The sequence below is a fragment of the Ascaphus truei genome, chromosome 8 (assembly GCF_040206685.1).
Source record: "Ascaphus truei isolate aAscTru1 chromosome 8, aAscTru1.hap1, whole genome shotgun sequence".
In the NCBI taxonomy this organism is placed as follows: Eukaryota; Metazoa; Chordata; class Amphibia; order Anura; family Ascaphidae; genus Ascaphus; species Ascaphus truei.
In genome coordinates, this window is record NC_134490.1 from 9,471,282 (window position 1) to 9,492,992 (window position 21,711).

A 21,711-nucleotide genomic window follows, 5' to 3' on the forward strand; every position below is an offset into this window, starting at 1 on the left:
CGCTATGAACCCCCCAGCTGTCTCGTGCCACTAATTCACCGAAAGCCTGCCGCAATGCGTCTGCAGACTAACCACAGCCCCCTTTATCCCTGGCTATTCCCCAGCTCTGACTACCATGAGTGACAGGGTCCCTCTCTGAGACTATCCCTGGCAACACTCACTAACCTGGGGGAATAAGGGCTAACTTGGACCTTAGGGCCGCTGGCCTAGTGCAGGGAGTCCCCGGCTCCTGCACCCTACCTCCTTCCTTGGGCTCCTGACTCTGACTGACTCGCAGGCTCTCTGCCCTGCGAAATGTATCCACTTGCTCTCCTGACCGTCCTGCAGCCCTAGTGGCTCCTATGAGGCACCTGGTGCCTCCCTCGCTAAGCACTATGGGAATTGTAGTCCCTGGGCGCCTGTAATAACATTGGGGCCGCAAGCGTGCCTTTCCTACACCTGCACTAACCCCTAATGGCCGCCGCAATCTCTCCCTACCTCTCGCGCGACTCTCCTGGCTGGCTCCTACACTCGCGCGATCACTGCGCATGCGCAAGTGGTGGAGTAATGGCGGCACTCTCTTCGCCTTCCGCCGGGACCTTAGAGACGCGACCGCGGCCTTAGCAATGGCCCGATCGCGTCCCTGGCAACCGGCCCGCTCGCGGAGACAGAGCACCGCTCCCTGCAACGGCCCCCACCCTTGGGATGGCCGTCGGGTCTGCCGCTGGCCTCCGGCAGCACCCGGCATCTCTCCTGGCCACGGAGGCTCCCTAGGAGGTCGAAAGGGGAAACAGGTGACCTGGCTACATACATTTAATATATTTAAATGATTTGCGCGGGCGCCACCGTTTCCTTTAGTATTCACAGTGATAATTCAATACAATATAAATAACCATAGAATGTTACCCAACCGAATACTTCTCAACCTCTCCTGGAAATGTACTAAGATTTCCCACGATTGCAGTCTTGGTTTGGAGTGGAAAGGGAGCGATCCAATCAGGGACACATCATGTGAATAAAAAACATTAAAAAAAATATAAAAAAAAATATTTAAAAAAAACATTAAAAAAAAATATAAAAAAAAAATATAAAAAAAATATAAAAAAATATAAAAAAAAAGGGCTTTTTTTGTCTCTTCATTTTCATACTGCCACATGGGGTTTTGAGTATCTTCATCTCTGGAACAGCCCAAACTGCGGGAGAAATGTCTGGGGAATAACTGAAACCTCAATACTAACAATCTACACATCTTCTGACTGAGTCAGATAAAGGCTTTAAATATCTATTATTGCTGTAAGTAGAATTGCCCCAAGAGCCAAGAACTGCATCCTATCAACATTGAATTAACATACTGCACAATTATTGTTTTTTTTATGTTTTTTATTCACATGATGTGTCCCTGATTGGATCGCTCCCTTTCCACTCCAAACCAAGACTACATACATTTAATATTATGATTCTCTTATGAACAGGAACATTCCTGTGTCTTGGGCCTGTGTGTAAGGAGGTGAAACGAAATTAAAACAATGTTTTTAGTATGTTTTTTCTTTCTGTTTTATAATTTTGTACCTAGTACACATTTTGATAAAGTTGTAGAATCCAACAATATACTTTTTGTATTCCGGGTAGATCGTGATACAATATCAGTGTCCTTGGTTTCCATGGGAACTGATGAAGCTGCGAGGGCGGGTCCGGCACGCATGCGCACACGCACATTTGAGCCTGGGGCTCAACTGAGGGCTGATCGGGACTCTCTCGGTCTGCTCTCGAAGACTGGCATTCTCACATGCACAGTGCCGCGTGACATCATCGCGTGCACGCGGGGTGCCGTGATCCCTGACCCTGTGACGTCATTACGTCGTTCTTGGCGCAAAACGGACGATCAGGAAAGGTGTATATAATGTCTGTATGTTTGTTTGTGAATTACTCCGTGATAAAGTGCTCTTTGCACGAAACTTGTAGAAGGGCTGTTATACCTACGTTTTTAAATGGACCAATAAAGCTGTATTTTTTATACTATTTTTGACCCACTCTCCTGGCTGTGCACTATACTTCCAATTTTGTCCAAATGTGTGGAGGCAATCTCCTACAGAAGAAACATTCTCCACTCCCCCCAGAAAGCTTGCACACCAGGCAGGAGGTATACAGTAGTTAACTGGAACCGGTGTATTCCTCTGTATACACAGTATAACAGTATAACACTGATATCTGCTCAGCACAGGTCAATACAGGCCTCCAACCTCCGGATTGTCCCTGGATGTCCACTCCAGGCCAAGGGCACCTGAAGCAGTCATTACTCTTCCCTGACCCTCTAGCAGGGCCAGGGGAATGGTAATCACTCACTCTCCCCCAAGGGGAATAGGAACAGGAGATGCCAATGCGCAGACAACCCTGTGTGTTACCTGTCTCTCTCAAGGGTAGAGACAACTGTCTAAATTTAGTGGTGCAGTCCCTTAAGCACAGTGGGAGGAAGGTACAAGGTCTGAACCCAGGATTGGGCAGAACACAGGTCTTGTCCCACCTCCTCCCCTGCCACTCAATGGAGCTGCCTCTGTGGGGAAAACCCAGGATTGTTCCTGTCACTGCCTGCACTGTTAACAGGGCTTACATGACAGGGAGGGCAGACTGGTAGCCAGAACCTGGCCTGGCTACAATATTATAAAAATATGAATACAATCTTAATAAGCAGTGATGTGTTGGTAGGGAAAAAAAGAATGTGCAGAATCCCTTAACAGCAAATAGTCCATCTTTAACTAAAGAAATGTGTAGTAAAAACCCGGAGTCCTTTTCCAGTCAGTAATCCAATACCATTCCTAATACTGTAAAATGATCAGCATTCTGTAGAGGTTCTCTCTCTTTTTTTTTTTTTTAAATTCTAAGAAAGGTGTCATGGCGCAGTTAACCCCATGAAAAGGCCCGCAAAGAAGTGTCTATTTTTAATAACCGGAAGGACAAAACGGAGATTACAGACCATTTACCTACTCACTCAATGTCCTCTCAGCTACAGGCTTGGCATCCACATGCGACGTGTATGAGAAGGCCATCTCTAATAGTTACAGGGGGCATAGGAAAAACCTAGCAATATCCAAGGTCACCGACAAGGTCAGAGGTGCTCATACACTGTTCATTGTGATCAGTATTATTTCATCAGCATGTAATTGGAGGTTAGCAACCCGCGACTGTCAGGTTGCATTCACGAACGTGTGTCCTTGGACCTTGACAGACATTTGTTATTATGAGGCGGGTGACCATGGGGAAAAGTGAGTCTTTCAAATGTTTTGCAATATGCACGGAATCTAGTGTTCTGCCAAACGAAACCTGTGCAGGAATAACATACTGTTACTAATGTTTTTGACTAGTATTCAATATATTTTTATACTCAGTAGCTTTGAACATTGAAGATTGTACAGTAAAGAAAAATACCACTTGTAGGTACATTTGTCGCCTAGCAAACAATGCTTCCACTGGAGCCAGGGATTCTGGGTAATGATATGCAAATGAGCAGAGTGTGTGCTAAGCTTCTTATGAACGAGTAAGAAATGAAGAGTGACACACTGTGCTTATTTGCATGTCATTACCCAGAATCCCTGGCTGCAGTGGAAGCATTGTTTACTATGTGATAATGGGGAAAGATAGGGTTGCAGACTTGTTTGAGACGTGCAAATGCACCACAAGTGGTATTTGTATTTACTGTACACTGTACCGTGGGTTTGTTTTGTCACTTTTTTTTCACCCCAGATAACTTTTTTGAAGATTGAAAGCTGTTTCTGCTTTATCTTGACTGCAAGGAAGGGACATGTTGCCTTAATAATGCTAAAAGCAACGTCATGGAAAATACAGGCCACCATTTTTGCTGCATCAGCGCATCAATTTTAAAAAAAAAAGCGACTTTGTGCTGCAGTCTGTCAAATGCTGCAACTGATATATAATATATTACTAAGTGTAACACATTATTGTAATAGATAGTTTGCGGTTTTGGAACACCGCAGCAGACATGTTTGTGATACTTTGTTGCCAAAGAGCAGAGCTCAAAAAGTTGTGTGTCAGAGCCTATTTCAAAAGAGGAAGTGGATATGACTTTCTAAATGGTTGCTGTAGCAACCAAAAGGATGATCAGTACATTCAAAAAATCATTAAAGATGGCACTACAAGTTTAAAAAAAATGCAGACAGTATTATCTAATACTACAGAACTGATTTATTTCTAATAAAACATGTCGGGTTTTTCACGTTTTGCTGCTTTAAGAATAAAGGTAAAAAAAACAATGCAAATGACGATGTTCTCTCGGTGATACTATAAGTCTTCCACTATCATCACTCGCATTGTCAGGACTTGTAATGCTGATTACTGATAGAAAAGATACTAGACTGGAGTAAAAATGTATTTTTAATTAAGTCTCTCTCATTAAATTGTGCAGCTCGACAGCTCTAATATAAGCATTCTGCTGCTCCAGTCTGCTCACGTCTTTCATTTATCAATGGTTTGTAAATAAAAATTAACACGGGTCTTCATCCGTAGCAGTTGTAGTCTTAGTGCTAATTTTAAAGCCACCAGGAGTCCTTTCTCTCCCTTGTTTACAAAAAAATGTCAGTTTTTAGCATTAGAGAATTGGGTGGAGGGGTTTCTGTGTGCAGGTATCTGCATAGAGCAGGTATTTCCACCGTGTCTGCTGGGTACCTGATCTCATTATAAACAGTGTGTTCCTGTGTTTCACAAATGAAACACAGATGCTCGAATGCATACTCAAAGGAATAAAAATGTCCCCAATTAATGCTAAAATTGCTTATATTGAAACTTAAAAACAGTCTTGATTTTCCATGTTCCAGTTTTCTCACATCCATCTCCCACACACCAACTGCTCACTTTAAAGATATTTCATTGCTCCATTTTCCTTTCTCTTATTTTTTCTTTGACTCATTTTCCAAAATAAAAAAAGTTCTGCTATAGATCCTATATGTACTTTAGGTACATCTGTAAAAATGCCCAGGGGGGCAAACTTTTACGTGTACTGCACCCAGAGGTTTATTACAGGGGCAGTTCCTCATAGATTAAAAATCAACCAAGGATGGAGCTATGTTTAATATGTTCAATTAAACTGATTGACATCTTTTGAAAAACATTTGGGCAAATATAAGCATTTTCCCCCCCTGGAAAACATGCAATCTAATAGCTTTGTGTGGTTAGTCTGTTTGTCAGACCCCAAAGCCAAAGGTCAATTCTTCTTCTGGTTTTGTTCTTTGTTGACAAAGTAATTATCAAGCCCTGATTATACAAACAGATAAGTAACTGATATGCTTAAATTCAGTTTTCCCGGAGAAAAGCAAACCGAATTCATTTTTTTTTACCAGAAACAATAAGTAAAATAGTTACAGTGTTATTGAATCTGTATATTGAAAGCAATTATGCTAAAATATTGATTAAAAGAAAAAATGTCCCTGTGACGGTAACGTTGTGTAATACGGTAACTATTAAAAAATTCACACCAAAAATATAACTGGGTTGAACTGAACGAGGCTTAGATATGATAAAATATAATTTATTCCTTGAAAAAGGTGAACACAACAAGATAGTACAAATAACAACAAAATATAACACTTACTTAAGATGGAATGATGAAACAGTCAAATCTTGACTGGCAGTTCATACAGCAATCTTGAATATCACAGAAGACACGAAAAGACAATAGCCATAGGCTGAGCCTGGTTCTTATACAATTATTTCCCATTGAACACAACCTAAACCCAGCCCCTCTCATAAAACAGTGGTGAGGTTGACAGTTTTCCCCAGAGTAAAACTCCTACCACCCAAGGACGTTTAAAAACTGCTTTTCCTATCTAAATAACTTCATAACTTCAGTTCAGTAATACTTACTGGCACGCGAGACATATTAATACATTCCGGCACGCATGACGCTCCCAATGAGACTAAATATTAACTTGTGTAATACTAAAATTAAGAGAGATATTAATATCTGTTTCTTAGGACCTGCTAGACATCATGTGTCGGTAATTGTTATTTGCGGCTCGGTCCCCCGGTTACACATATGTAGCTTTTAGCTTGTTCAGCCGAGGACATCTCATAATATTCTTATATTTAATAAGGTCACTCATTCTGATATCTCCTTGGGTAACCGCACCCCTGGCCCCCATAACCCCTGGTCAATAAATCCTTTGAAGCAGGGACTCGTGTGTAGAGAACATTTGTCACAGGTGCTAGATTTCACACCCAATGCTCCAGACATGGGCCTAGCTGTCTCTACCAACAATATACCCTTGGTCTGCCAATTAGGTATTAACATAGTGTACACTAAACCCCCTCTGTACTTTTCACACCCAACTTCAATCAAGCCTTTTGAAGCCCAGATATTTCTGAAAAGACACCACACATATTTGTATTTTCCTAAGCTGTACCTCATTAACCCCTTAAGCCCCAGTGTTTGTGTGGTGCAGACACTGGCACAGAAACAATACATTTATACAGGGGAATAAACAGTTGGATGGCTGAAGCAAGGCAAAAACACATTACTGGACCCCAGTCCAATTAACCTCTTGCTTCCCAGGTGAGAGTAGAGGGTGGCCAAATGGGGTGTAACCCCTTTTATCCCGGGCCAAATCCTCTCTCTCATTACAGTCCCCCTTTTTGTTCTGGCAGAAAAAAGTTTAGATACAAAAGTTTACAAGTTTGCTTAAAGCTAAATAACTGAATGATTTTTTTTGCTTAAGATCTTCGATCGAAGTTGTAAAATAAAATGTTTAAATGTCGCCACCTGCTATTTCGCTTCTTTAAAAACAGTGACATTGCCAATTTTGACAAATATCCTCTGTTTTTTCTAGAACTTTTGTCACCAAAAGTTTAAAGAAACTTGTTTTTTTTCAAGCTTTTTGGAAAGTTTAATCGTTACTGCGGCTCAGCGAATCGCATTAGGTTCACACATCTCTACTACTGATCTAAACTAAATGTAAGCATGTTCATCGTCAATGTATCAATTGTAAAAGTTTTTTGGTCTTGAGTTGAAATTGGCATATTTTTTTGGCGAATTTGGATCCTCAGCGGGTCGGGCAGTTCCTTTGGTCCACGGATTTCCGTGGATCAATCTGAAAACGGGTGATTAGCATTTTGCGAATTTGTATTATTATTATTACCAATACACTCTGTGGATTCTGCAACCCATGGACAGATTTGTAGAATCCAACCCGTTGATTCAGCAATCCGATGGCGGATTCTTAAGAATCTTAAAAAGAAATCCTTAAGAATCCGCCAACGGATTGCTGAATCCATGAGTTGGCTTGTACAAATCCATCCACGGGTTGTAACCAATGGCGGTTTTTGATGTATCCGCGCGGATTGAAACTGACCAAATCCGTTTGCAAATTTTACTCCGCACAATGGATTTAGGGGGGGGGGGGGGAATGCGAAAACATCCGGGAAACGGATTTGGGTGGATTCGCCTATCTCTAGTCTTGAGACTCTTGACTATCATCCTCAAAGAGTAAGCTCTCTCATGTCATACAGTAGGGTTCTTCAATTCGTTTTCCAAGTGGGTTGCACCAGAAAAGATTTAGGAGCAGAGGTGCCACAAGCTTATTGGACTTTAATTTGGTACATGAAAAAATATATTTTAAAAAGATTCCAGTATTTAAAACCTTTGTACCATATACAGTATATTTACCTTAAATTTGAAGTGATTTTCCATGTGAAAAAACTGCATTTAGACATTGAAACAACTGGTCCAAAATTACAAGGGAGAGGAAGTCCAAGCGCCACAGGAAGGTCCTTGGAAGGGCCGGGTGTGGCCGGCGGACCACCAGTGGAAAAACCTGTGTCATTCATTATGTTCGGATAAAGTCTCAGGGTATTGCGACAAGTTCAACAAATGAGTGTTCCAAAACTGACATTAAATGTAGAGTACCGTTTTGTCACAAAGGGGTTTTCAACAATTATGTCTTCTGAGCATCTGTCACGGGAGACTCCTGTGGCGTGTAGGATCTCAGTGGCCAGAACAGCACGAGCGTAGTAGGGGTCACAAGCAAGGGTCCAAGGCAGGCGGCAGGTAGCGAAGTCAGGTACAAGCAGAGGTCCGAGGCAGGCGGCAGGTAGCGAAGTCAGGTAACAAGCAGAGGTCGGCAACGAGGAGACTGGAACAGGACAGGGGAGCAAGGACAGGTCTGGGGGCAGGGACTGAGAACAGGAACAAACAGGGACAAGCCAGATTACCAGCAAGGGCTTTACTGTGAACAGACTTCTATAATACAGGTACAGGTACAGAAACAGATCAGGATCAGAGGCATGTGCATAGGAGTCTGACTTCAAGCAAAGGCAAAGGAAACAGACAGGAAGCAGAGCTATAAGACAGAGAGAGGAGCAACAAGAAGAAAGACAGACAGACAGAGAGGAACCCAGAGGAAACAGAAGGCAGCAGCACACCCGGTGGACAAAGAAGAACTATGGCTATGCAGGAGGTCTAGGAGACCCTGAGAGCATCATTGTCACCACGACATGTTTATTTGGAGTAATAGGATGACCTGGACAAGAACAGGATGATGAACAGTTATTTTTCTTTGTATCGTCTGACTGCTGAGCTGGTGTTAACCTTGGCAGACCGTGAAACGTGTGCACCAAATATTAACAACATTTGACGCAATAGTTAAAGGGCAGAATATTGAATAATTATTGAGCTACAATATTATTACTAAACTGTGGAAATAAGTCTCAATTCCTCTTGTAGGGGCTACAATGTTAAGCTGTTTCCATGCTTGCACTGCTTATGAAACGTACATTTGTAATACAGAATGAGAGAAATAGCTGTCTGTATAATATATAAACCTTTTAATGCTATATCAAAGACTATGTTTTCTACTTGAGCTGAAAGTGACACGGTGTGCTGTAACAAACAATAAATTGATATTTTCTGTGAATTTGTTATTTTCACATAAGCCAGATAACTAAAGCTTTCAGACAGGCAATAGATGCTTGTCAGGAATAAATAGATGATTCTTTTCTGCGTTCTCTAAGGCAGCTCAAAAGCCTAATATTGCCTCCTCATGGCCTTTTTATGTATCTACACTTGTTTTCATATACTGTAAAACTTGGACCAATGGGAATAGAAGATATGGATCTATTTATCAACCAGAATGTTTCCAAATTGTTATAATGCTATGTAGCATGGCAATTACTCAGTACTCCCTGTGCACCAAATCTAATATATTTTTTCTTTTTCATACATAGAACTCGGGAGCACATAAAGTTGATCACCTTAGTTTTCCCAGGGTAGCCTTATGTGTTAGGGAAGGCCTTCCCAAGAGTTGTTACTGATGTAGACAGGGATACAATAAAACGACAGACAGCTGATTCCCAGAAACGGGTTCGGAACAGATTATACACTGTGTGTACCATGCAAGTGCTTAGAGAAATCCAGTGCACAAATATTAAGAATCAATGCAGTGAATTAACTCACAGAAATGTCAACCTTTCAGTTTACAGGAGAAAACAAAGCTGATACTTTTTTTACTATCAGCTAATACAGAGGCACCGTAATCCTTTCCAACAAGTAGAAATAATCTGGTTGCAGGGTTAATTTAAAAACCCTTACTTTCAAATAATGACTTGTTTTTTGGTTGTGAATTCCTCCCTGATATTCAAGGTGGTCTCCTTTATCAAAATACGTCAGATAGTATCCAGGTGGGGTTACACCTTTAAAACAGCAGTCCAAGCTGACAGTTTTTTGTTTATTTAAATTTTCTCCCCTTTAATATGTGCATCAATACAATCCACACAATGGTGGATTGTATTGATGCACATATTAATTGCCGATAGCTAAATTGCCAATCGGTCGATTAAGATTCGGCTCGGGAGTTCACTGAATGGCGTCAGTGCAGCAGTAGAGGACCAAAGATGCAAAGTTCTGTGGGGAAGATCATGTGACCAGCCAGTCACTAGATACAATTGGTGCACTGCTAGAGAGAGGGCAGGGCTCAAAAAGGGGTGTGCCAGAGCCTGTTTCAGAAGAGGAAGGGGATTTGACTTTGTAAATGGTTGCTATAGAAACAAAAAATGCTTGTTACATTATAATACATAAAAATGTCATTCAGAGTTGTTAAAAAAATGCTTTAAATATTTTCTCATAGTATAGAACTGATTTATTTTAAAAACAAAAACACATGTAGGATATTGCTTGGTCTACAGCTTTAAGGGAATGCAGCAAGTGGGTATGGATAAGTGGGCCTGACATATGCGCATGCACATTTCTTCACAATCTCCTCCTTTTCTTTACGAATCAATCCCTTGAAAATCCAGTCAGATAGGAGGTAAAGAAGAAAGATGATGTTGGCCTTCCCTACAAATGAATGCACTCATACAAGTTTAAATAGTGTCGTGAATAAAAGAAAAGACTTACAGGAAATGTAGGGAACACAATAAACACAGTCACTATTATATTTTTGTAAGACCTGTCCTTGCTAAAATGAAAATGTAACAAAACATGCTACAATGAAAACTATACTGACCTTGTGCAATAGTTTGGAACTGTTTTCATTGTTCACATTCAGAATGTAAAGCAAGGAATAAAAACCATCACTGCTAATACCAACATCGCCATGCCAACTTCTATTAGTTCAAAAAGACTCGAGAAAGGCACAAGGAAACCTTGTGGGCATGGAAGTTAGGTAATACACGTCTGAGATCAAGCAGGGTTATGTTTTTTACAGCAGGTAAAGCAGACTACTGTAGGTGGTCTCTCTCTGCCATCACCCTACAGAATACGTGCTTCTGTAAATTGGAATTTGGTAAATGTGGTTTATGCTATGGAGTGTCTGTAGCAATAGGAGATAAGACAAGACTATGTATGCATCAGCTATTTTATAGCTTAAGTGACTGAGTTAACGTGATTGATATTCATTCAGTAACATTGCTGACAGCTTCCAGCATCCTTTACCCCATAAGAATGAATCAAAGGAAAGCATCCGTTTGCAATCATCCCTATCTTGTAGTTAGATATTACTTCCAACTGCTGTTTAATCGCTTAGTGATCTTTAATTTAACAAGCATGCTGTTGCTAACAAACTCTTCTGTTTATATAGTAGCAAATGAACAGTAATGGATGTTATTCACTCTTCCCCATCACTGTTGCTCTACATCGGGGGTGACCAATTGCAGTCCTCAAGGGCCACCAACAGGTGCGGTTTTTGAGGATATCACTGCTTCAGCACAGCTGTCTCAATCATAATGACTGAACCACTGATTGAGCCACCTTTGCTGAAGCAGGGATATCCTCAAAACCTGACCTGTTGGTGGCCCTTGATGACCGGAGTTGGCCGCCCCTACTCTGCATTATTTGGTTATGTTTCATTGCAGGATAATGCGTAAGGGTAGCACGTTCGCGTCTGTGTTGGTTGGGTTACAAAAAGATGTAGTGTTTGGGTTTTCTTGGAACTCAATTGGAATTTTAATTAGTTTCGAAGTTTTGATTTGGAACCACTGAACCGCCCCACCCTTAGTAATGAGTTCCTACATTCACAGAATCCAAGGCACAAACGGGTTGCTTGTTTAACCCTAGATGACAATATCACCCGTTGCTTTTCCCATAGATACTGACATTCTGAACATATACTGTAGGAGAATCAAATATTCTATGTCTGTTGGCTTATCCTTGTGTTCCATGGCCATCCTCTTTTACCTCTTTAAGCTAAGAGGCTGCATTAGATGAGGTCTTATAATATATAGCTAAATGTATGGCTAACTACTGTATAATGCTACATAGGCAGTGACTAACAGTGGGCAAGTAGGAAGCTCTGATACTTCACCCTCTTGCACACATGAGCAATTCCAGTAGATTTGATCTGCATCACTACAACTACTGTATATACTGTAGAGGGATGGTACTGTGTTAGCCCATAGAATAGACAAAGAAAAGGCAGGAAGAAGTGATACATTTAATAGCTTACTCATGGTTTAAAGGGTGCTAGCTTTCAGGACCACAGAGGTCCCTTCTTCATGCATATTTCTTACCCTGCATAAAAGGACTTTTGTGGTCCTGAGAGCTTGCACATTTTTTTAACCATGTTAGTTACATACATAAATACATTTAATAGCTATGTATCCCTTCTACCTTACTTTTCTTTGTCTAATCAACGACTAAAGTGAACTAATGCCACTAACATGTTTAAGCCGTTACATTTGGGTGATTGATGCCATTTTTACCAATATCTGACACATATAAATATGCTTTGATCATTTTGTAAAGGTATTATTTAAACATGGTGAGCTGAGACTTGGAAGGTGTTTGATTTCCTCTGGCTGATTTCTCTTTTGTCTGATGTTAACGTTTTGTACAGCAATTTTCTTCACAGCCAAAGAGAAATATTTTCTAAGTGAATAAATAGGTTGAGAACAGAACTACGCCGTAGGAATATTTAGAATACTTCTCCAACCTACTGCATATAACATACCTCTGATTGAGCCACCTGTGCTGAAGCAGGGATATCCTGTGGCCCTTGAGGACTGGAATTGCCCACCCCTGATCTAGATGCAGAATGTAATGTTTCTGTGTTACTATCTTTGGGAGTTTTTTTTAATCAACTGGTGGCAACTGTCCTAATCATGGATGACAGACAACTAGAGACATTAAACATGTTCAAAGACTGTACCCCCATGTATCCGTGGGGAATCATTTTAACGGCTGTTCTCTTGTACATTAATAATTTCTTTATGTAATTGTTCTCGGGAGAATGCACCAAAAGGGGATGTGAATATATTTGCATGCGTAAACATGCTAATAAACCTCAGAACCATTTCCCTTCTAACCAGGTGGAAACAAAATCGCTGTAAGTGAAAGGGAAATGAATATCGAAGTGTTCATTAAAGAACACTGCAGTGTGTTAGCGATATGATGGATCTCACACGTGTAAGATTTAGGCTGAGGAAATGACCAATTATGATTCAGGTACTGGCACCAAGGGGGTTATTCATTAAATCCCAATAGTGCCAATCAGGGCACTATGACATGGAAACTCCCATTGACATCAATAGGCGTTTCTCTTTAATAGTGCCCCTATCGGATCTATCACAGTTAAAGGTTTATTCATTAAACTGTGATTGGGGCACTATCATAATTCAAGAAATAACCCCAAAGTGATTACTTACTATTCTAACTGGAGCATTCTTCTTTGTAAGTGTGGTGGAAAAGACATCCATAATGAAGGCCCAAAACGCAGCGCTGCCATCATGTCATATGCAGTAGACCCATTATCATTTGATCAGATGCTTTAAAGCAGCAATACTACTTTACAGTCCCCCATTTTTTTTATTTCTTATTTGCTTATTTGTATACGTAAAGCATGTGCAATGTATCATTCTACATTCTTACCTAAGCTGGCAATCGTTTGGTGCTCCTGTTATAATTAATAAACACAGAATCCCAGCAAGCTAGAACCAACCCCAGAATCCACCACATATATATATAATTTGTGTCAAAATGAGTGCTACTGAGCGTGGCCAAATGTATACAACAAAAGACAAACATACCCAGTGCTACATTCAATGAGACAAAATACACAGTTAAATACTTCAATGTTAGTATTCTCATGAGTAAGGGTCATTTAGTAAAACCCTTTGGCCAAAGCGTTATAAGCCTGCAGCCACTTCACGACATGACCACTATGCAGGTTCTAACACTAGCTGTGAGAATTCTCATATACCTCCGCTGGAGGGAGAATGGCCACAGTGGACCTGTCCTGCATAGGAACATGGAAAAAACCTGCTACTTAAAAAGTGGGGTGAGCTTAAACCCAGGGAGGAGGGGTCACTAACCTCCAACCAACTGATACCAGTTGAAAATTAAAATGAATAAACACATAATCCCAGCAAGATCTAACTCCAGAAGCTCCTGTTCTAAATCTGTAAAAATCCTGATTGTGTGCCTAACGAAATGGCCGGCTTCTTAGGCTAAGGCCCCGCTCCCAGAGTCAGCGCACCCGCACTGTAGACAGGCGGTGCGCTGACATACACAGACCGCGATATGCGGTCTGTAGGGAGCGGGAGCCGGGGCGGGAGGCTTGACAGGGAGGGGGGGGGTGGCTTGAGCGGAGGGACCCGCTACTCCCCCCCCCCCTCCCTCCACGGACTCGGGCTGGAGCTGGAGCTGCTGAGGGTAAGTTTAAACACACACACACGCAGGCACTCATACATACACACACACACACACACAGGCAGGCACTCACGCACTCATACACACACACGCGCGCACACACAGGCAGGCACTCACGCACTCATACACACACACAGACAGAGGCAGGCACTCACGCACACACATACACACACAGACAGGCACTCACCTGCTTTCACTCCACACTCCTCCCCGCTCCCCGAAGCCTCTCCTCCTCCCGAAGCCTCCCCTCCCCATTGGCTCACAGCCACACCACGTGATGCGTCAACACTAGGAAACACCATTCTCTTGTGTCTCCTAGTGGCTGACGCGCCACAGCGTGTAGTCCGCTGTGCCGCCAGGGGGGACCGGGACCGGCTCGCGAGGATTCCCCTGCTCGTGGGGAACTCGCGACATGGCCGCCCGCGCCAACGAGCGCAACGGGACCGAGGCCTTACTCTGTGCTGCCGTCTGTCAAATGCTGCAGCTGATATGCAACATTATATTACGAAGTGTAACACATTGATACAGCTTTCAAAAAAACACAGAAAGTAGTATCTAATACTACAGAACTGATTTACTTAATAATTAAATAAATCTGTTCTGTAGTATTAGATAATAATTAGATAATAATAATAATTATTCTTTAAAAAAACATATAGAATTCGTATGTTTTGCTGCTTTAAAGATAGTCTCACGTAATAGGTAAAACAAACATTGTTTTAAACATCTTACTGTGTATACTGTAAGTGTAACAACTTTTCTGCAAAAGCTTAAATCACCCTGAAAGTATACATTTTACATTTGCAATATGTAATCTTTGAAAAATAGAGACACATTTTCTTTGGGCTCTTGAATCCTCTCATATCAACCAATTGTGTTTATGAAGGAATCTCACTGTAATTACTGTACAAAGATCAAAAACAAAAACACTTGTTTACCTCCAGATGTGAGTCTTATCATAAAAAGACAATAGGTAAAGATTGTAAAAACACCATAAAGCGTGTGTTTGCCGTTAAATGGTAAATGTCCCCACACAAAAAAATATTTTTAAAACTATGTGTAACAGGGGACAAGACTGTTTACAACAGCTAGAGCTGCGGGGTGTGGGCCAGGCAGGGGTTAATCCCAACCTGGAGGAAGGCAGGAGTAGTAACAAGGACAGAAAAAGGAACTGGCATACACCGGACCTAGCAGGGCCAGTGGTCCAGTAAAAGCCCCCTAAATAACAGCACTCAGTATGAATAGTTAGTAATGATGTAACTGGAAGTATCAAGGAACTAAGAACGTCCATATGATGTCTGTATTAATAAAACAATTTTAATAGTATTGTAGCAATAAAATATAGGGTATTAAAAAAACTCCCCGGTGCACAGTGGGCTTGAGATATGAAGCGTTACTTAGTAGTAGAGCCAATACCCCTGGAGGGGGTGATGACTGGGCTGGGTTGCCCTACAAAAAATAGAAATTGAGCCTACTAGGAGGAAGGGAGCTTCTAAACCAACTGCCCCCTCCCACGACCACGCTACAATTGGTAACTATGTTAATCATTGTACACGCATATAGTGATGGTTGAAATGAAGAGTGTAGTAGCACAGCCATTGTAGATGTGGTTGGGTGCTAGTGTACAAATATACTAACTTAGGTCTAAATACACTAACCCCAGATCGTAAACAAACGTAAACAAACATGTCTCTGCAATACTTGCGGTACCAGCCTGAATGTGGAAGATATCCGTGTGTCCTGTGGTTCAACGAGACTCTTTCTCTCAGGTTCAGTAGGCTGTTGTACAGTAGAAAGTGCTGCCAATAACACTGTAGTGCCTGTGAGCGCTAGCAGCAATCCCGACGGCCGTTTCACTTTGGTGCTTTCTCAAGGGATGTGAGGAGTAGTAACGAGCCTAGATGAGCCTAGAAAGGGGATTAAAAAGCAGGAAAGAGAATTGTTTCTGTGTCTCCCTGGTCTGCATACAGGCCACACGTGCATGTCCTTGATCCTTAGGGACACCAGGGCTTGCAGGTCATATCCCAGTGTCCTTGATGCCAAGGGACACAAGTTACCTATATAGATGTCTATAAACGTACATGGACGTTCATACACTGGGGAAGCTGAATTTTGACTTAAGATAGCCCTATACTTTATATTGTCCCATGGTTTGCTGCACCTTGGCTGAGGAAAAGCCTGTGTTTTTTGTTGGTGCACTTTGGCAAAATAAAAGCGTACGTTTATTTTCCCAAAGCAAGTCTCCTGTCTCCACCTCTGCACGCACCCCCTTCTGTAAGCTTTTGAAGGTGTCATTAACCTATTGAACATGCCAATAGATCCCTTTGGATGTAGGCGGGAGAGCCCATCTAAAACACACCTGCTACTTGGCTCTGGCAAATCTTAAAAACCTGCAGGAATAGGTGCTGCTGATTACAACTTTCATCTTGCGTTGAATGGTTACAGGTTAGTGACTCCTCTCTAAATCCTATTAGAACTATCACAAAACCTTCCAATCTCATTAAAAAAAAAAGAGAGCAATGTGAAAGCCATTGGTGAGGAAAATAATAGAAATGCTGCTGATAGAAACAATGGTTGAGTGATTTATTCTAGAAGTGTACACGATCCCGGATGACCTGCGTTCACTGAAAAAGAGATTGTGTCAAACCAATATGTCAATGTATGACAAGTGTAATAGATAGGGGTCGGGCAGTAAAAAATTATACTTTATTCTTATTTGGCATAATGTTGCGAATAGCCTTTGGCGTGAAATAAAAATGTGAGCACGTTGATCAGCTTGGGTGTGAACTAAAAGAGGATGAATGGGCAACTCGTTGATGAATAGGTTGTGGCAAGGGAGACTCATTGCAAAGGAAGTGTTAATGGTATTGAACAGCCCTGGGGATGGCTGACTTTACTGGGTTTATTGGTGATATCACTGATGGACTTAGTGGGGATGTACAGTATGTGTTTGGCAGAAGTACCAATGATCTGCAATAAGGCTGGTACTCCAGGAGGTGTTGATAAAATAGGGGATAACCAATGCAACTTGTTTGTAGCCAACAGCTACTTTGCACTGTTAACTATTCATTGGGCCACTGCTTTTATCTGAATAATGGGTTCGGTGAGCAGTTATTTATTTGTAAAGTGTATGAGCCAGGGCTGTCACAGGAGACCAGGACAATTCACAGGGATCATAGCACCAGGCAGGAAAAAGGAGTTCAATAAAGCAGTTTTTTTGTGGCCCGAGCCACAGTCACAGAAAAGTCCTCAATCTCACCAAAACATGGGTTACGGGCGGAATCCTAGCTAGCTAGGTGTTGGGCATCACTTCACAAGGCTTGCCCAGAGCAGCATCCACATTCCATAGGGGTACGGTCCCTCAAGACCTCTGGGATACTATTTCAGCAAGAGCAACTTTGAATTTCCCGCTTGGATCGGGTCTGAGCCTCATTCTGGTGTGTCTCCAGCACGGGCCACGGAGCACACAGCTTAGTTAGCTTACACGCAAACTCCGGGAACGACTGTGGAGCTCAGATCAGCTACCCTTTTCATACTTTCCCCATCTCCATAGAAAAGTATCGAGGATGGGGTGTCGACCAATAACATCACGGATGCTACGCATTGGCCAATCACAGAGCGAGGGCTCATCTGTGATGGACGAATCCTGACCACGGGCAGTGACTGGGCATCTAGGACTGGGATGGGCTTAAGGAGAGTGGAGATTTCCAATCAGGCAATGGGAACTGCACCTATGGGGCTCATACCCAGCAATGGTTTCCACAGCCGGACAGATATCCCGTCCAGAGATGGGCACCTCGGAGTCTGTGATGAACAAAGGCTCCGCTCTTTAAGCCTACGCCTCCCAGACCCGAGTGCCGCACTATAAGGGATCTGTCCGGATACCTAAGATGGCTACCGTCAGGAAGTGACCTCTCACCCTCACTGAAGTTACTGTGGCCATTTTGCTTCCTGGCACTTCCTGCTCCTCACTTGACAGGAAGTCAGGCTCCCTCTGGCCCTCATGCTAGCAGCTCATTCTGGCCTTTAAATAGCAGGCAGTTGCTCTCTGTCAGTGCTCGTGCAAAGTACTCTGTACCTTGTTCTGCTTGAGCGCTGTCTTTGCCTCTGTGATTATCTGCTTGTGCTTGACCTGTGCCTGGACCTGACCACCCCTGCCTGTTGCCTGCCTCAACTCCAGAATTGGACTTGATTACCCCTGCCTCTCAGGCCTCAGATCCCAGGCCAAGGTCAGTGTACTACTCCCTACCTCTGCCCTGCGAGTTCGTACCCTGTTTTGTAGTCAGCAACGTTACGCGCCCATCCACAGTCTCGCATTGTTCCCAAGCACTGCACCTCCCTCCCCTCCCCCCTTTGTTTACCACAAACCCGGATTCCTTTATGTGCAGGCTGAATAAGTGAATTACCAGCCTGGCACACAAAGGCGACACAGAAACACATGTATCACATTTCTACACAGAATAAAGGTTTACATACACATTATTACAGTACACGTTGGTAATTTTAACCAGAATAAGATGGCTATACATGGGGAATCCTATGTATCCATCCAGATGGATAGGGACAATGCCTGGGCTTAACCTTTAATGTGTGAGCCACAGTGCCCCTACCGTTACAATGACTAGTAAGTTCACATTGTGTACAGTGAAAGAATAATGTTGACAATATGAAAGCCAAGGGTTAGATGTTGTAGTTGCGAGTTTAGTTTTTTCTGTCTTTCAACACTGAATGTCACCATGGACTCCAGTGATAAAAGTGCATTAACTTCAGTCAGTGTTGGTACAGCGTCTCTTTAATTCCTAATATTACTGAAGTCCCAGGGACCCTGCGTACTGGTAATAGATTATTATTTTCCATGCTTCACGAAGTCGCTGATATTTAAGCCACTATCGGCTATTTCTCACCCATCCATAGCAACTCTGGTTATGTCTCATATGCTACAGTCCATGGAGAGAAGGTTTGTTTTCTATTGAAATATTGGAGGAATTATCTATAATTAAAAATATTTGTCTTGGAACGATTGCTATTCCCAATAGAAATTATTTCAACTGTGGTAGCTGGTAAAAACCAACACTGTTTCTGAAGTGTTTTGCCTATAACACTGTTGTAGGGGAGTTAAAATAAGCATGAGACTTAGGCCTCGGTCCCGCTGCGATCGTTGGCGCGGGCGGCCATGTCGCGAGTTCCCCACCAGCAGGGGAATCCTGCTGAGCCGGTCCCGGTCCCCCCTGGCGGCACAGAGCTGTGGCGCATCAGCCGCTAGGGGACACAAGAAAATGGTGATGTCTAGCGTTGATGCGTCACGTGGTGTGGCTGTGAGCCAATGGGGAGGGGAGGCTTCGGGAGGAGGAGAGGCTTCGGGGAGCGGGGAGGAGTGTGGAGTGAAAGCAGCGTGCCTGTCTGTGTGTGTGTCTGAGTGCGTGCGTGCGTGCCTGTCTGTGAGTGTGTATGTGTGTGCCTGCCTCTGTCTGTGTGTGTGTGTGTATGAGTGCGTGAGTGCCTGCGTGTGTGTGTGTGTGTGTGTGTGTATGAGTGCCTGCCTGTGTGTGTGTGTGTATGAGTGCCTGCGTGTGTGTTTCATACTTACCATCAGCAGCTCCAGCCCGAGTCCGTTGACGCCCCCCTCCCTGTCAAACCTCCCACTCCCGCCCACCTCCCGCTCCCTACAGACCGCATATCGCGGTCTGTGTATGTCAGCGCCCCGCCTGTCTGCAGTGCGGGCGCGCTGACTGAGGGAGCGGGGCCTTAGACTTAGTCAGCTACTGTTGGGAAAAGTGAGCAGGAAAGACGTAAAGCTCCTTATACTGGGAGCTTAATCTCTGATCCCAGTATGCACCGGACATCAAAAGCCAAGTTCTCAGTACTTCTTATTACACCCCATGTATAAAAGTGACATTTGGAAAACCCTTAATACTTACACCCTCGTGAGTTTAGTCAGTCATTTTGGTACATACAAAAAGCATTTGTTATTTGCTTTTAAATTATTTATCTATCTCAGGTAATGGCCCTAAATGTGTATTGAAGACTAAACAACAAGGGCACTTGACCCATCAAAAACTAGAGTGGAATTTTAGGCTCCTGTTTTCCATTCCCAAAATACTAAAGACTATCTCTCTCTGATTAAACGTATCTATCACAGAGAAAAGAAATGAGTGGCGAGTAGATTTTTTTGTGTGGCGAGTAGATTTTTTGGTGATTTGTCAACCACTGTGTGTATATATATATATATATATATATATATATATATGTGTGTATGTGTGTGTGTGTGTGTGTGTATATATATATATATTTTTTTTTTAACATAGGGTTGAAGCAGCGGGTCTCTGGAGCTCAACCCTATTAAATTCAGCTCCAGGGACCCCCTGCTTTCGGAGATACTTACCTCCATACGGGGTGCCGGTAGTCGCTCGGCTACCAGGGTTCACATTATGGCGGCTTTTCAAAGCTCCCACGCCCTGCGGACAAACAGGAAGCCGTGACATCATCAGGTTCGGCTTCCTATTGGCCCACGCAACGCGGTGGCTTTAAACTTCGCAGGCACCCCTTATGGAGATCTCAGGGAGCAGGAGGTCACCAGAGCTGAAATTAATGGGGCTCGGCTCCGGAGACCTCCTGCTTCAAATCTATGTTTAAAAACAATTAATTGTTTTTTTTTGTTTTAAAGCATGAATTGCTCATTTAAAGAGTGATGTGCTCAGCTGTAAAATGTTAGCTAGGTACCCTACAGCCCCCATGCTGGTCAGGAAGGAGATAAGTGAATAGGCCTTTACATGGGGCTATATCGTGATATCTGGACCAGTGCTTCGGAACCACTGCCATGACATTGAAAAGATCACTCTATCCTAATGTATCTCAGAGATTTAAAATAGCTGTCTTGAGTTCTTCTCCCACATTTACATTGTAACTGTGTCAGCTACTTGGAAAATATAGATAATTGTACCTACATCCTTGGATAACACAGTAACTGCTGAATAACACAGGCCTGGTGTTAACTGAAAACCGGGGTGGCCAACCCCAGTCCTCAATGGCCATCAACAGGTCAGGTTTTTAAGGGTATCCCTGCTTCAGCACAGGTGGCTCAATCATTGACTGAGACCCCCTGCTTCAATTCTGTGTAAAAAATAAAATGAATGTTAAAGGGATTAAATTGCTGCTTTAAGATGTGTGATCCTTTTTCTTTATTCTTATTCCAAGTTAATACAACTTTCCTCGCAGTCGGCTTGTAAACCCTGTCCCATTTAGGATCACTTATAATGATCAATCCCTCCCAATATATTTCTCCCAATATATTTGCCCAGCTGGTCCCAGTATTTCTCTCCTACTCATTACACGACTTCTGCCAGTAAGCTGCTCCCCCTTTCCCCTTTCATGCATATGTGGAAGCAGTTACCTACAAAATGAGAGCTTGTGAAACGAACAGCTGCGATTGAAATGTCCCCCAGGTCCTGTTCAATAGCATGTGAATGAGCGGGGGGAAATCACAAGGCACTCGTTTTTTTCCATACAATCTAATTTATTAAAAGGAAGAACTATGCAATCAGGCCAAGAAGAACTTGTAGCAAACTCAGGTTCATTTATTTTGCTGCTGATGA